The 13,935-nt window shown below is 39.6% G+C and overlaps 1 long non-coding RNA gene across 1 annotated transcript in view; it reads left to right on the top strand.

Moving 5' to 3' along the window:
- The window catches only part of LOC144582897 (uncharacterized), a 38,780-nt gene extending 27,435 nt beyond the window's left edge, over positions 1 to 11,345 (top strand). Inside the window, exon 3 of the long non-coding RNA XR_013536446.1 lies at positions 10,773 to 11,345. This is a non-coding gene — a long non-coding RNA (uncharacterized LOC144582897). The remainder of the gene's footprint in view (positions 1 to 10,772) is intronic.
- Positions 11,346 to 13,935: the final 2,590 nt, after the last annotated feature.

Here is a 13,935-nt window from a genome sequence, read left to right as displayed (position 1 = left end):
TTCTTTCGCTGGGAGCCATTTCAGATAGCTCCTATGTTCTTTGGTAAACCCCATCATCATGGAGGTTTTTAACTACTTTTTAGCACTTTCTTATTTTCCTGCAGTACAAATTAGTTCAAGTTCATCTTGAATATTTCCTGTCCTCATCCTACAATCGGCCACTTCTCCAAAGATCAGATCATTTTATTAGAGAATACTTATCAGAAACAGAAATCTGGGTGCTATGTAGGCTCACTGCTCCCAGAATATCATTGCTTCTAGGCCCTCTCTGCTGACAGAGCAAGGAAATATATTTGTGAGTTCTACATGCATAATTCATTAATTTAAATTAATTTAGTTTTTGTTCAATTCTAGTATACATGTATAGGGATTCTAGAATTGTTAATCCACATGCCTGCTGCGCAGTGACTTTATCAGCCACAGGGCAGTGCTTCTGTGTGCTTCTTTCAGCCTTTAGTCTCATAGATTCCACTCATTGTCAAAGTTACTTAGGTCAGCACCTTTACTCCTAGCTCCTCAGTGAGCTTGTTTTGTACAATTGTAACACAGTGAGATAATTTTGCCACATTCTATATTCAATCCTGTGATTTCCAGACCTCTTAAGATATGCTTAAATATTTGCATAAATTACTATTTTGCTGTAAAGTTCTATGGATTTTGACAAATACATTGTGGGAAGTATCTACCATTATAGTGTTATATGGCATAGTTTTTTTCCAGTCTAAAAAAATTGTTTATGCTCATGTTCTCAACCCTTTTCCTTTCCCCTATGAACTTCTAGCAACCACTGATTCGTTTACCATCTCCATAGTTCTGCCTCTTCTACTTGGTCATATAACTGGAATCATATAGCATTCATGTATCTCTTAGCAATATTCATTCAAGGTTCATCCATGTCTTGGCAGGTTTGATAGCTCAGTCTTTGCATTCTTGTATGGTTTCCACTATATGGGCATACTACAGATCTCAGTCTCCAGAATCACTATGCTGGAGAGACAATCAGAAGTGCCTTTGAGTCTTCTACTGGCATACAGCCTAAAAGCAAAAAGAGAGGTTGTGGGTCACCCGATTTCAGGAATTCCAGACCAGCCTGGCCAACATGATAAAACCCATCTACTAAAAATACAAAAATTAGCCAGGTGTGGTGGTACACACCTCTAATACCAGCTACTCGGGACGCTGAGGCAGGAGAATCACTTGAATTGGGGAGGCAGAGGTTGCAGTGAACCGAGATTGTGCCACTGCACTCCAGCCTGGGCAACAGAGTGAGACTCCATCACAAAAAAAAATGTTGAAAATGACTTTTATAGTCACCAGGTGTTATGTCCTATGAGATGCAGTCTTCACCTCTCCTTTTAGTATCTCCCACAAAACATGTTTCCAGGTCTCATTTGTATATAGGTATACTTTACTATCTCCCTTTCCAGATACGGCTGCAAAAGTAGAGAAGACTGGGCAATATTCAGCAGTTTCAGTGAAGCCAGAAATACATCACCTCCATGTCATTCTACTGTTTTTATCTGCTGAGTTTTAACCATGTACTATTATATTACCTCTGCCAGGAGCTCTCTCTGGTGAGCTTATCCAAATACTGTCATTCTGGGAAAATCTGACTGAATCTCTCCTCCTTTAAGATGTCTTTCCATAAGGATCTCTAAATTCCTGAAACTCTTATAGATCTTGCAGTTTAACGGTTACTATAGTCTATTACATATCTATACACACACACACACACACTCTCTCTCTCCCTCTCTCTCTCTGCAATGTTTCCTATGTGTTATCTTTGCACTTTTATGAGAAAGCAAGGGGTTTATGGCTTTTGCAGAGCAAAATTATTTGTGCTGTTTTCTATATCATCCCACAAAGCTGAGATGGATTTTACTCACAATAGGTAGTAAATGAACAATGTTAAGTAAATTTATTCTTAGTAGCCAGTCTAGAAAAAACTGTATTTATTCTTATGCCCTTCTGCAAGGTAGATGCCATAAAGCCTCTTGACATTTTTCTATTTCATGCACTCTTTCTGTATACATTTATCAAGTACCTATGATAATGTCATATTATTGTATTATATATGTGATATATTAGCAACTAATACACTGTAATAGATGCTAGAGATAAAATGATATATAATGTATTGTCCCTTCCCTCAAGAAGTTCACAATTTAGGCTTAATGGTCCGTAATGTGGTACTGGGTAGAGCTAAAATTGCCAGCTGCATTTCCAGGGTACCAATTTTATTATGCATCTTGCAGGTACAGAGTTTGGTGTCCCTTTGGAGAAGCACAATGTGAACAGATTGTGACAGGGACTTGCAAATATCTGGTAGACCCAAGCAGAAACGGAAATCTCCGGTTCTTACTCCAAAAGATAAAAATACTTGGTAAAATGCAACAAAAAACATATAGTCAAACGTACAAAGAAGAAAGAGGAATCCTCAGGTGCTAAATGTGAGAAAGGAACTCAAATCTTGGAGAAGTGGAGTTGTCTGTCTTTGAGGACTGAACATGCCCTGAGGACAGTTGGATATCAGCCCCTTCACAGGGCTGGAAGTGGAGGCTGTGGGCCCAGAGGTAAAGGAGGAACTGTCATTGGACTTTGTGAATAAACATAGACCCCAAGAAGGGACTATAATAAAGGTAAACTAAGATTTGAATATTTTATACTATCTTGAGGATTTTGAAAAAAATCTCAAAAACATAATTTATAGAACAAATTGAAAACGTTGGTTACATCTAAACCTAAAATGATTGTATGGTAAAAGACATCATTGCAAGCATACAAGATGAGTGGTAGACTGAAAAAGATACCGTATTTTCAATATATATACCAAGAATTAATATCCAAGATGAACAAAGAACTCTATGTATCAATAGGGAAATGAAAAACAATCTAATAGAAAACATGGGCAAAGCAAATAAACGCATTCACAGAAGGGAATCCAATGGCCAGTAAAAGTGCAGTGGGAGGAAGATCTTCCTCACTAATAATCAGAGAAATGCAAAATAAAATGGTAATACTAAGTCAGCCGTCAGACAGAATAGTACAGTATTAAAAATGAGGAATAAGAAGTTCTGCAAATAGTATGAAGAAACGGGAATTCCATACTTGGTTGGAATGTAAATTGATACAAGGGTAATTTGACAAAATCTGGAAACGTTGAAAATACACATCACCTATGACCTGTAATGCTATTTATTTAAGTAAACACCCAGGGAAATTCTTACATAGCTATTTAGGGAGACATATATAAGAACGTTTATTTGAATCATTATTTACAATTGCAAAATGTTGGAAATTATCTAAATGGCTGAGAAATAGATAAATACAACATGGAATGTTTTTGTGATGAAATCCCACGGGGCAGAACCACAGCCCACTGACTTTTTGTCATTAACCTTATAGCCTATGGCTGCTCTTGTGCCATAATGGCAGAGTTGAGTAGTGTGACAGGGATTATGTCGATCACAAAGTCTGAAATATTTATGATCTGGCCCTTTACAGAAGATGTTTGCTGACTCTTGCTGTAGAACAATTGAAGATAGATGTTTCCACATGAACAGATTTCAAAAATGATATTGAGTGTAAGTTACAAGTATGCAGAATGATGCACACACTTTATTATATGCCCATTAATTTGCAAAACAAACGGGACAGCAGTGTAAGTTAGTTATAGAAACTTTTTTGAGAAAACTTTTGTAAAAATTCAAAGGCAACAATTTTCATCCAATTCATGATAGCAATTTCAATTCTGAAGTGAGAAAACGAGAAGGGACTGGGAGGATCACAAAGGAGAGTTCAGCTGATCATGAAGGGTTTTTCTTTTTTTTTTTTTCCTTAAAATATATTTAAAAGAAACAACAAATATATCAACTTTGTTAATTTTGCATAATTTATATTTGTTGTATTTTCTCTGTTCTATTCTATATTGTATTTTTTAACTAAAAAAAAAGGGGGGGGGGGCGAATATCATCTTAGTAGGTTCCAGAAAGCCTGGATTCTATCTCAGAATGGTCAAGGCTTGGCTCATACCCACCTGGCTGTTGCCATTTAAGTGCATACCAAGCCCCTACCAACTCCCAGGACTGACACCTCTTTGGCTAACAGCTTCCTCTGACTTTGTCTGAACCCCGTCAGTCTCTGCATGTAGTAGGCTAAAGTGTCAAGTATTTACTTCCACTCACCCAGAACACCCTTCTCAATGGCTGAAGAGAGTTGGTGTGTCTGAGCTCAGCAGGACCAACAGTGAGAGAACCCCGGTATGTATCCTGTGCTGCTTCCTAGAGTTCCCACCCAGAGAAAGTCTGTTGCATACAGTGAGAATTTATTTGATATTATGCCCAGTACTGCCTCTTTTCCCTCTCCCCGAGTGGTGTTTCCTGGAATTATTTCCCAAGTGAACTATTGCACTCAAATTCTTGTCTCAGCATCTGTTTCCAGGGGAATTCAAACTAAGACAGTCATTTAGAGTTTATAAATATGATCACATAGTCAGTTCCTCAAAGGTCTAGACACAGAAACACCATTTGATCCAGCAATATTCCCTTGGTACACGCCCAAGGGAATATAAAACATTCTGTTATAAAGATACATGCACGTGTATGTTCACTGCAGCATTAGTGACAATAGCAAAGACATGGAATCAACCCAAATGCCCATCAGTGGTAGACTGGATAAAAAAAAAATATGGTACATATATACCATGAAATACTATGCAGCCATAAAAAGGAATAAGATCATGTCCTTTGCAAGGACATGGATGGAGCTGGAAGGCATTATCCTCAGCAGACTAACCCACGAACAAAACCAAACGCCACATGTTCTCACTTATAAGCGGTAGTGAATGGTGAGAACACATGGACATATGGGGGGAACAACACACACTGGGGCCTGTCAGAGGATGGAAGGCATCAGAAAGAAGAGCTAATGGATGCTGGGCTTAACAGCTAGGTGACGGGTTGATCTGTGCAGCAGACCACAATGGCACATGTTTACCTATGTAATAAACGTGCATATCCTGCACATGTACCCAAGAACTTTAAAGTTGAAGACAAAAAAAAAAAAAAAAAAAACACAACCTGAAAATAAATAGCTGTCAAATATCTTTGGAATAGCTTACATAAAAAGACTGATAATATAAAAAAAATGCTCGTATAATTTCCATAGTTGTTATATCTTTGTGAAGTAGGTCGGATGGGGCATATAATTTTCTATTTTACAGGAAGGGAAACCGAGGGCTGAAGACGTTAATCTTCCACCACCACCACCACCAACAAAAACCAGAACAACTAGAATTTGTTCTAAGATCCAAGTCTTCTGACTTTCAGGTTGAATCTTTCTATTGTGCTGTTCTACTTGAGGACATCATTCTCAGGCCTTCATTTCTACGGTTAAATGTAGGCTGTATTAAGAGACCTTGAATCTATAACAAATGGTGCCACTTTGATTTTATTGTAACTGCCTTGGAAATGGTCACACATATGTCCTAAGGGGGCTTTGTTCTGTATACTTCAGAGGACTCTGGGTTTTCCTGAATGCCAGCTGGTGAAAATGCTTATTTAGACTATTTTTTGGGGAGCAACAAACAAGGTGTAAAAGCTCTGAGGCCCTGTAGGAAAATGACAGGTGAAACAGAATTTCTTCTGGTCCCTTGTCTCTCAGTTTCCAGGGTTCACCTTCAAAGGGTGGCATGTCAAGCTTCGTGAACTAATTGCTTTAGCTTTGAGGTGCTGCAGCTTGTTAAAGCTTCTCATTCCTTATTGATTCCCTGTGGCTTTTCAAAAAGGAAGGACACTTTTAATCCAGCATGTGAAGATCCTGTGTTACGATACCATCAAGAGTCGAAGGCGATCAAAGTCCAGATCTCAAAACCCATCGCTGCAAAATGTTTGCTTGTCAGATCTCGTTTGTTGACAGTGTTCAAACGTGTGTAATTTCTTGCAAGGCAGACTTTTAAAATGTGAGGACATGGCAGTCATGAAGAAAATTTGTACGGTGGGTGAACTGTGAGCTGGAGTGTTTGAGCTTGACCTGGTAAAGTCAACACAATGCCGGCATTAGTATTCAGATGAAATCTCAGCTCCTGTGAACAAGCTGCCATGCAGTCAATTTGTCAAGATAAAACTTCAGAGCCTTGTTCTGTGTCTCTTCTCTCTAATAACCAGAACTTCCAAGACAAAGTAAGAGGCAATTTCAAGGATATTGACGACAATCGTGTTTCCGAAAGGGTTGCACTGAATATAGTGGCAGAGTGCTTAGTCAGGTACTTTGTAGTTTACGAAGTGTCCTCTCTTAATTTTGCTGGTTTGGTCCGCGTGGTCATTCCATGGAGTTGAGAACATTCTTCAACAATGTTGGATACTAATTCATCCATTGATTATTAAGTATAATGCTTGGAAGGCACATAGAAAAACTTTTGATTGTAACTAAAGACAAGGCAACCTAAGCTTTGGGAAAGTCTGGCCATCCTTCATTCTGTGAACCTACTCTATGATCATTTAGTTAAATTACCATCTAATCCTCATATTCTTAGCCACGTTTGTAAAGAGTAAATGCTGGGCTGGGCATGGTGGCACACCTGTAATCCCAGCACTGTGGGAGGACGAGGTGGGTGGATCACTTGAGGTCAGGAATTCGAGACCAGCCTGGTCAACATGGTGAAATCTCATCTCTACTAAAAATATAAAAATTAGTCAGACATGGTGGCATACACCTGTAATCCCAGCTACTCCGGAGACTGAGACAGGAGAAGTTGCTTGAACCCAGGAGGCAGAAATTACAGTGAGCCAAGATCGTGCCACTGCATTCCAGCCTGGGTGACAGAGCCAAACTCCATCTCAAAAAAAAAATGGAATAAATGCCTCTTGTAATAGAGCTGGCTTTATGTAGGCAAGATGTTGACACAAAGTAGTGGTTAAGGGGCACAATCAACTCAGGATAACCCTTCATAGGTGATAATAAAATCATTATACCTTTGTCCTTCTGTAATTTCACATTTTTACCTCAGTTGTCATTACTCTATTAGACAATTTCTCAAAGTGTATTCCAAAGAGCTTTAAGGATATCAATGGACATGACTTGTTTTTTTTAAATAAAATTAAGATATCAATAGGTATAATTAGTTTTTTTTTTTTAAATAAAGTAAGGTTAGTGGTCAAATAAGTTTGAGAACTGTTTGTTTAAACAAGTTTAGGAACTGCTGGTTAAACCAAGCTGAAAATTTCTCAGTGGTAGGATTCTGCAGAGTATTTAATGCACTCATATATATTGTACTTCCAGAAGAGATCATAGATAGTAGTGTTTCTTAAATACATTTGCTCATTAAGCTCCTTTTCCTGGATTATCTCAAGGACTCGCATTGCAGAACACAGAATGAAAAATACCAGTTAATATTCTTCTAATACCCAGTTAGGTATTAGAAGAAAATATAATTTCATTGGCTTCTCTTAATTAGGTCTTTATCCCCATGCAATAAATTTGATAACTTAGTTTATCCCTAATGTTTTCCCCTTTTTATTTTTTATTTTATTTTTTTTTAGACCGAGTTTCGCTCTTGTTACCCAGGCTGGAGTGCAATGGCGCCATCTCAGCTCACCACAACCTCCACCTCCTGGGTTCAGGCAATTCTCCTGCCTCAGCCTCCCGAGTAGCTGGGATTACAGGCACGCGCCACCATGCCCAGCTAATTTTTTGTATTTTTAGTAGAGACGGGGTTTCACCGTGTTGACCAGGATGGTCTCAATCTGTTGACCTCGTGATCCACCCGCCTCGGCCTCCCAAAGTGCTGGGATTACAGGCGTGAGCCACTGTGCCCAGCCCTTTAATTTTTTTTAAAGACAGAGTCTCACTCTCACCCAGCCTACAGTGCAGTGATGTGGTCTCAGCTCACTGCAACCTCCATCTTCTGGGCTCAAGTGATCCTTCCACCCCAGCCTCCTGAGTAGCTGGACCACAAGCTGCACCACCACATCTGGCTAATTTTTTGTATTTTTACTAGAGACAGAATTTAGTCATGTTGCCCAGGCTGGTTTGAACTCCTGAATTCAGGTGATACGCCTGCCTTGACCTCCCAAAGTGCTGGGATTCCAGGTGTGAGCCACTGTACCTGGCCATTTTCTCTTTTTCCCATGAAATTTTCCTGGAAAAAAAATATATAATTTACTTGCATATTGGTTTGTCCAGGAAATTAAGGTTTTGTATCCTTATTGCTATAGCAATTCATGTCACTCTTTAGGCTTACAAAGTATTGACGAGGAAAACTGAGAACCCAAGTGCTCATTTTTGAACGTAGTGTTTTTCATTGAGTCCATTAAATCCCTAGGCTATAATCTGAATTTAATAAAAGTATAATGTACATGTCAGACATTTTACTCCCTGACAAACCAATGTGCATAGAAAATAAAATAGTTGTGAGGAAATAACAGACTAAAGCTAAAGAAGAGAAAATGACAATATTATTTTATTGCAGGGTGGCACAGGCAGTTCCATTTACTAAATGCATGACAAATACATACCAGGAGATGAGCTAGATGCAGAAATACAAATGGAAATAAACTTCCCTGGTCCTCTGAGAAAGACCCAAGTTCAACTGATCATTACAGAGGAGATGAGTGTTTTGAAGGAGAAGCAGAGGGTTTTGTGGATGTGATTAGCAGGTGGACCTAACCAGCACAGTGGGTCAGGGAGGGATTTTCTCAGGAAATGACATTCAGGCTGGAGTCTGAATCTTGAGCTCTGAAGCAGGTGTTGGGACATTCGGAGCAAAGTGGACAGTATTTGCAAAACTACACATGCTAAAAGATAAGAGAGAAGTCCAGTCAGTAGCAAATCGTTCTCTGGAGGGCCTCCCCAGAACATGTCACAGCTTCTTGATTCCTCCTTACATGCCTGTGAGAGGGGTTGACTAAATCAGTTGTTTATCACAAACCTACTATGAACGAGATTCCATTGAAGACACAAAGGGTGTGTAATACACATCAGAGTGACTTAAGACTCAGGAACAAGCTACGAATGAGTGAAGAAAATAAGGCAAAGATAAATAAATATTCAATGTCATTAAAGAACATGTGGAATACAAGAGATGGGGGTGAAACTAGGTTAATCCACTCAATGGGTCCAGTTGTGGCCATATGTCAAGGACACCTGCAAAGCCTTGTCCAGGTGCTTATGGAAAACAGACTCTAGGGTATTTGAAAATGCACTAGGTACACACTAAAACAGAACCACTGTTTAAATGCTGAAGAGATAGTTTCTATCTGATAGGAGGTGATGATCCAATACACCTTTAGAGGACCCTCTTCCCTTATTCAGGCAAACCCCTTTCCTCAGGCTTTTCATTATATAAATGCAATAATAGTAATATATAGACATCTTATTTAAACTCACAATAGCCATATGAGGAACATACAGTCTTGCATTACTTAATGATACTTTCTGAAAAATGCACTGGAAGGTGATTTTGTCCTTGGTGAATATCCTTTTGTGTACTTACACAAAGCTACACAGTATAGCCTACTACACACCTATGCTATTTATTATAGCTCCTAGGCTACAAACCTGTACAGTGCGTCACTGTACTGGACATGGTATTTGTGTATATAGACATACAGTATTATAACGTCATAGGACCACTTTGTCATTGATTGAACAGCTCATGACTGTACCATTATTATCATCTCCACCTTACAGATGCAGCTATAGGGAGGTTTATCGACTTGCCCAAGGTCATATCGAGTTTGGAACTATAACCCTGGTTTGCTAACTCTAGAACCTGCTTCTCCGAGTTTCTTGAAGTAGCTTTGACAAACTATCCTAAACTAGACACCTTAAAACCAGAGAAATTGACTCATCATTCTAGAGACCAGAAGTTCAAATTCAAGGTGGCAGCAGGGCCAGCCTTCCCCCAGAGACTCTAGGGGAGATTGTTTCTTGTCTCTTCCAACTTCTGTGGCATCCCTTGGCTTGTGCCCACATCACTCCAATCTCTGCTCCAGGTTTACACTGCCTCCTCCTGTCTGTCTCTCCTCCCTGGGTCTCTTAAAATAACACGTCATTGGATATAGAGACCACCTGTATAAGCCAGGGTAATCTTATCTGAAAACCTTTAAATTAGTTACTTTTATTTGCAAATATCTTTTATTCCAAATAAAGCGACATTCAGAGTTTCTAGAGAAGTGGATATAGACCTATAGTTTTGGATATCACCATTCAAACCGCTACTATGCCCTTACCCAAAACATCATACTATTCAAATGGTGATGTGGTCCAGGCAGCTAAAACTACTTCAAGGTAAAAATGTAAAAGATTGCCTATGCTGAAGGCAGAGAGCCCAGTTAACATTTTGGGGAAAATGTGTTTCGTCTTGGGAGCAGATGGGGATGGTGGGGAAGATGCTATGATGTTTATTTTCCACTGTGATTTCCATAACCAGAGCTGGTAGGAACATTTTCAAAATCAACCTTGTGAAACTCCGGACAAAAACAGAATGGTTTAAAGATCCAAGGTGCAAGTTTGGGGACTGTGCACTGCTTCTGAATGGAATCCACACCCATCTGGTTCACAGAAGAACCAGTGTTGAGAACTTATTCTTTTCATATAACTTATTATTGATAATTGCTTTTAAAAAGTTTAGGCTTTGGAATACCAATTTTCTGTCTCTTCTGTTTTTCCTCCGTTCTCTAAACATACTGTCGTCTCCTCTGAAAACCATAGTGGTGTTGTCTCCTTTATAAATACCATTGGACTAGTTAATGTTTTGTGATTTGTCACTTTAGGTAAATTGTGAGCAGTACCTAGAGCAATGGCCATAGAGATGGGGATGATGAGCGTCAGAAGAAGAGTTGACTTGTGTGCAGCAAAGCCAGCAGCAGAGCAAACAACCCTAGAGTTACTGAAGCAATTTCATAATTTGAAGGATGACCGTGATGGTCAAGAGCAGCTTGAAGGCGGAGGGCAGGGGACAGAAGCTGGCTCTTTTCATCACCCCACACTTTAACATGTAGTCCATCATAAATAAAGTGGATTACCACATTTGTCACATTTCACAAACAAAATTGCCTTTTATTCTGGGGGAGGGCAGTATTTCCTCGTTGGTGAGGTTTAAGCTGCCGTGGCTTTCGTAGCTTCCCTCCTGCAATCTTAGAGTTAGCGGTGTTAACACATTCACTTTCTCTTCATGAGCTGTCATTCCACAGAGAGACATGAACAAGAATAGAGAGAAATCAGGGAAGCCAGAAGCCCATTCTAGAAACAGAGGATGGAGGAAATATCCACAAACAAAATCAAAATGCCCCTAAGTAGATGCCCACTGCTCTATAAAGCTTTTCAAGTTTTTTTTTTTTTTTTTTTTTTTTTGAGACGGAGTTTCGCTCTTGTTACCCAGGCTGGAGAGCAATGGCGCCATCTCGGCTCACTGCAACCTCCGCCTCCTGGGTTCAGGCAATTCTCCTGCCTCAGCCTCCTGAGTATCTGGGATTACGGGCACGCACCACCGTGCCCAGCTAATTTTTTGTATTTTTAGTAGAGACGGGGTTTCACCATGTTGACCAGGATGGTCCCGATCTGTTGACCTCGTGATCCACCCGCTTCGGCCTCCCAAAGTGCTGGGATTACAGGCTTGAGCCACCGCGCCCGGCCTGCTTTTCAAGTTTTTTAATCAGGTATGTGAGTAGGGAAAGGTGCATCTTGAGTCTCTAAGCATTGCTCTCACTAACGCAGCTTTTCATCAACAGTAATTAACCCGGTGTCCTTGCTGCAGAGCGCGATTCTCGGAAACTACAATATCTTCCCATTGGGGTAGTATTAATTTTTATAAATATAACACAAACACTTCCTACAGACCTGTTTTCTGAACTAAGCTTTTGCTTAAGTAGGCAAGAGCCATCCTGAGCCTTCATGTCTGCCAGGAAATGTTAGGTCACACGGTCTCCTGTTTGACCTGGGCATACTGTTGGCAATATCCCTAGATCTTATGATCTTGTCTCTAGCAGGAGAAGAAAATAAAGACAAAAACAATGAATATCTCAGCTGTTGCAAACTTTATGTCAATTTATTTAATGTATTTTATTTATACTTGTAAAAGTAATATATACTTATTATATGTAACTTAAAAATAAAGTAACATGGAGAATAAATTGAAAAACCTGTAATAACACTACTTAGCGGTAACCTGTGGTAATAATATTTTCATATATTTTTTGTGGTAATGTGTAACTTGTTTTGTTTTTTTGAGATAGAGTCTTGCTCTGTTGCAGGCTAGAGTGCAGTGGCATGATCTCGGCTCACTGCAACCTCTACCTGTTGGGTTCAGGCAATTCTCTTGCCTCAGCCTCCCGAGTAGCTGGGATTACAGGCACGCACCACCACACCCAGCTAATTTTTGTATTTTTAGTTGAGACAGGGTTTCACCATGTTGGCCTTGATCTCCTGACCTCATGATCCACCCATCTCAGCCTCCCAAAGTGCTGGGATTACAGACAGGAGCCACCATGCCCAGCCAATATTTTACATTTATATGTATAATGAATTTATATATATATATATATATATACACACACACACACACACTTTATATATATATATACTTTATATATATACACACACACTTTATATATATACACACACACACACATACACACACATATATACATATATACACATTTTTATATATATTGTAGTCCTGCTGTGAGTAGGACTAAAGTAGGCATTTGACAAAGGATCACTCATTTAAATCCACAAAAACACTCTATTAGACATATTCTGTTCCTCTGATTTTATAATGACATCCTGATGCCCAGTGAATTTTCAGAGAATCTCAACTGAAAAGTAGTAAAAGTGTCACTAAATGTGTCTAACTTCAAGCCTCATCCTTCTAACCTTAATGCTTCATTGTCTCTTGAATGTATATACTAAACATACATACATAGCACTACTGGGAACTTAGAAGTCTTTTATGTTGATTTTCATGATGGCGATCACAAGCCTCTCCCTCTGTTATTAAATATTCCCAGAACATATTATTCTAATGGTTGGATAGTGTTTTATTGCATGAGCAACTCAGATTGTAATATTGTAACGTGCTTCAGTGAACTTAAATATTTGACCTCTGATTGGTTCCTTGGGATAGGCCCTAGAAGTATATTGTAAAAGCTGTGACTATTTGTCAGACTCTCAACATTTATTCTGAAAGTGAAGGACAGTAGCTTATCTATTATTAAACATTCACTAAGCCAAAAACCATTCACATGGGGTATGGGGCTGGGGGTCAGGTTGATAAGAAGCAGCAGGAGAGAAAAGAACAGAAAAATGGGGGAAAGCTTCTGCTGAAGAAGTGAAGGAAACAGGATGAGCTGGGACCCTGAGGCGCTGACTTGTGTTGATGGCCTGTGTTTTTCATCTCCTTTCTTCCTTAGATCCATCAAATCTTCCTTTACATATCGCCCTCCTAGCTCTGGCTAGGAGAGATTAGGATCTGAAGTGGCACAAACAGTATAGTAAAAGGAGAGGGAGTTTGGGAAAAGCGTCTTACAGAGAAAACAGGAAAGTTACCACCTGCCTCTGCAAGCTCTTGCTGCCTGCACCGGCCAGAAGGGTTTGCCTTTGTACAGCCAGAAGAAGGGCGTGCCTGGTCCTCCCAAGCCACTGTTCATGACTCCTCCGGGGACCATTGCTGATGAGATCAGTTTTTTTAAGGCAGGTGTGGCCAGATGGTCCCATTCCTTCTCTTTTGCTAAAATTCTTACAGAGAAAATGATTTCACGAGATAGCCTTTGTTTAGCCAGGTCGTCAATCTTTACTGTCAAATTCACATTATACTAAGACTTATTCTTCCATGGGGTTACCTTGACGCTAGGCTTCCAAAGCACTATTTCCAGTCTCTGGTATCTGTGTTCTCAGTAACTGATACCTGGCCATGGGCTTTCCAACTGTGCTGTCTTG

Source organism: Callithrix jacchus, chromosome 5 (assembly GCF_049354715.1).
Source record: "Callithrix jacchus isolate 240 chromosome 5, calJac240_pri, whole genome shotgun sequence".
Taxonomy (NCBI): domain Eukaryota; kingdom Metazoa; phylum Chordata; class Mammalia; order Primates; family Cebidae; genus Callithrix; species Callithrix jacchus.
Note: the sequence above shows the minus strand (reverse complement) of the source record. Positions and strands in the feature narration are given on the sequence as shown.